This window comes from Vigna unguiculata, chromosome 11 (genome assembly GCF_037176805.1).
Source record: "Vigna unguiculata cultivar grain cowpea cultivar isolate G323 ecotype 2 chromosome 11, ASM3717680v1, whole genome shotgun sequence".
NCBI lineage: Eukaryota > Viridiplantae > Streptophyta > Magnoliopsida > Fabales > Fabaceae > Vigna > Vigna unguiculata.
The window spans coordinates 10350031-10353696 of NC_140802.1; positions in this window are offsets into that span (position 1 = coordinate 10350031).

Here is a 3666-nt window from a genome sequence, read left to right on the forward strand (position 1 = left end):
CACACAGTAGAACACACAACAATGCTCGCTCGCTCAGGAGCAACGTGAGTCGCCTGAGCGACCGCTCGCGTGAAACATCTTGGACGAGCCTCTATTGATCTCGCCTAAGCGAGACAGGCTCGCTTGGGCGAGAAAACCAGAGCTCACCACTGTTCTCTCGTGCATTACCACTCAACAAATCACCAATGGCTCAAAATTATCATACTCAAGTTCATATCAACATACTAAACATATTTAGACGGCAAAACAGAGGCAAAAACAGTATCACTCAAAAGAAAGGGCGAACCCTACCTTCCCGTACTTGGAAAACAAGCTAGCGGAACGCTTCGACACGCACACCGTGAGCACAACTGTCCCTAGGATGGTCAACAAGCTGGAACGAACGGTAAAACAGAGAAAAATGGTGAGTCATCACCAAACCCTAACGGTAACAAGGAACCTAGACCATGAAAAGGTGAACATGAGCTGAGGAGTGACTTACGTGGAGTAGGAGCTGGTGTGAGTTATCTCGAAGAAGACCTAGAGCAAACCCTAGCAGAGCATTCTGTGAGAGGGAAGTAAGGTGACAGCTGATTTTTTTGAAAGAGTGAAAGTGGAAACGTTAGGGCAGACTAGCGTTCAACTTTATACTTTAGGCCAACTCTTAGGCCCATCAGATTTCGGGGCAGCCCTTCTTGTTAAAGGCATAAAAGAATAGGGCCTTACATTCTCCCCAACAAGAAAAATTTTCGTACTCAAAAATTCATTGATGAGATAGGAAGGAGCTATGTTCTCCTTATCTCCTCTGAGAACCACTACTCAAACACGACAGATATAACGACTCCCACACCTATAGTCACTGGAAACTTTGCCTCTGTACTAAGTGATATGTGTCTAACTATGTAAATTAGTTTAGTCACTACTCTCGAAGCACTCCAAATCCTCCAGCCTTAAAATCGGAATGCTCCTCCATGCATGCCCCACTAACTTGTATCTTACATACTGACTCACTTACCATATGCTCTTCGCTACCTCCTGTAGGTTTTTATCAACGTCACAGATGACCTTAAGTCTCCAACCAAAGCACGTTCGTTATCACTTCACATCACCTTGTTCACTCCTTTATGCATCACTCCACTGACTTTATCACTCTTGAGTGCTGGCCTACTGCCACACCATCAACACTTTGGACCACTTTTATGTATATCGAGACTCCTACATCTTGCTTCCTTTGTTGGCTTCAACTAAGGTGACAACGCTCACTACCGAGTTGTTCTACTTCCCATTTAAACCTTGAACTGCTTCCTTCACCATATCGCATTAGCATCCTATCTTCATCTTTAATCCCCCCTAACTTATAGACAGCATTCCACAAAACCTCATAACCATAACTTCCATTGAATTCAAATTTCTAGTTTGGTTCGTACCACGCAACTCCACGATACACCTCAAACTAAGATATTACGATTCACCTTTTCTCAACCTTGTTGAGAGACTCACTAGTGCTAGTCAGATGAGGAGACTAATGAAATCCCCTCGCACATTCTCTTCCCAACCCATCAAATTTCGGGGCAGCCCTTCTTGTTAAAGGCATAAAAGAATAGGGCCTTACATTAATTATTGTCTATATTATTTTTATAGTTTCATAAATAAAATTTGATTATTATCATATTTTATGAACTAGTTTTTTCTTAAAAAAAGTCAAACCTTACCAAATTTAAATTTATGACTTTTGATATTATAAGAAAAAATTACTCATATTCTTGAGTATTAGAGACTGAAATACATCTAGATGCGATGAGTCTTGATGATGCTATATAAAAAAGGGAAGAAAGAAATAAAGCATATGAGCAATAATTTTCTCTTATAACAACAATATTGTGAAAAAATTATTTCACACATACTCTCAAATTATTTATGCCTTCTTATGGCTAAACAAAACACTAAGTTTTTGATGAAAAATCATGAGATCAAATTCATTATGCTTCATTTCCAAAAGTGAATGGAGCAACATCCATGAGACTAAATTAGTTATGCTTCATTTCCAGAAGTGAATGCAGCAACATCTGATCCATATTTTTGTGATCATAAAGGAAATTTCAAAGAGAAATTTTGTCATCAGAAGTGGAACAATAGTATGAAAATGAGAAAAGAAGAAGATGAAAACAATGACAAATAATATGAAAATATAACTTATCACTACAGTGGTAAAGCCTATTTGGATCATACTTGTCTTACATAAAAGCATCCTAAAAAAAAACAGGGTAAGAACATAGAAACACACTTTGTGTTTATAAAAATATGGATGTCGCTCATCTTGATATTGTTATTTTTCTTAGTTAAACTAAATGGAAGTATTAAGAACTTTATTTTATAAAATTGCAGAAGAAGTTTTTATGTGACAGTACAAAATATAGTTTTATATATTAAATTATTTTTATTATAATTTAATTGAAGGTGGGTTCTCTATGGCATTATTACTATATAAAATATGCATGTTTGATGTTGGTTATCTATAAATACGAATCAATATTTTCTTTTTATATTATGAAATGTATATTTGAAATGAGTGTATAATGAACATTTATTATAAAAGTGTGAATGTATAATATTGATAATTTCTAATATTGGATGACACATGGATAACATTATTAAACTTGAATTGGTATTATGTAGGGAATATGCATGATAATTGAAAGGTCTTTCCTAATAAATAAATAAATATATATATATATATATATATATATATATATATATATATATATATATATATATATATAATCTTCTTTGAATACTAAAATTACGTATTGAATTTGGATTCTTGTATCCATAATTCAAAAAGTTTTTTTGACTATTGTCGAAGAACTGAAATAAAAGATAGGGTATAGCTATGACAGTTATTGTATGGGATCTACCCAATGCTAAATGCAAAGGCGCATAATAGATAGACATGAACATTATGAGCTGTCCCGTAATAAACGTAGTTGTTGCTGCTATTTTCTTCTCGGTTCCTTCTTCCACAAGTCTAGCTCGAAGAAGGAAGAGATAAGAGGGCCCTATGGAAAATGTGGTCATAAATCCATAATAGAGTCCGACCACAACTATCGAATTCATTATCTTCATGCATAAGAATACTAGATTCTCCAGTATAAAAGATTGAAAAATCATCTCAAACCTCTCTTTTTCTTTTCTATTGCAATTTTTGGATTATTATATAACGATTTTTCAATTTTCAATTTTGCATAATTTTCCATTTATAGAAATAGATAGACTAGAAATAGAAACGACATCTTTTATCTCAATAACACCAAAGATAGGGATATTAAATGAATGGAATTAGTTTATGGATGTAATATAATGAAATAGAGCCAGTTTGAGGTTCCCTATGAAATGAGGCATGGAAGGGAGCCGCTGTAAAGAAATTTGACGAGTTACGAAGGAAACTTCGAGTTCCTATTGGTCATGGGTTGAGAACGGGAATTGAACTCTATGAGATCGAATTTCCTGTTGTTCCTCAGTAGCTCAGTGGTAGAGCGGTCAGCTGTTAATTGACTGGTCGTAGGTTCGAATCCTACTTGGGGAGATTGAATTGATTCCGAAATCTGTAATTCGGAATGAAAGGGTTTGCTTTGACCGTTAAGAAGAGTAGATAACTCGTTTCCCTTGTCTTTGTTTCTATTGTATTCT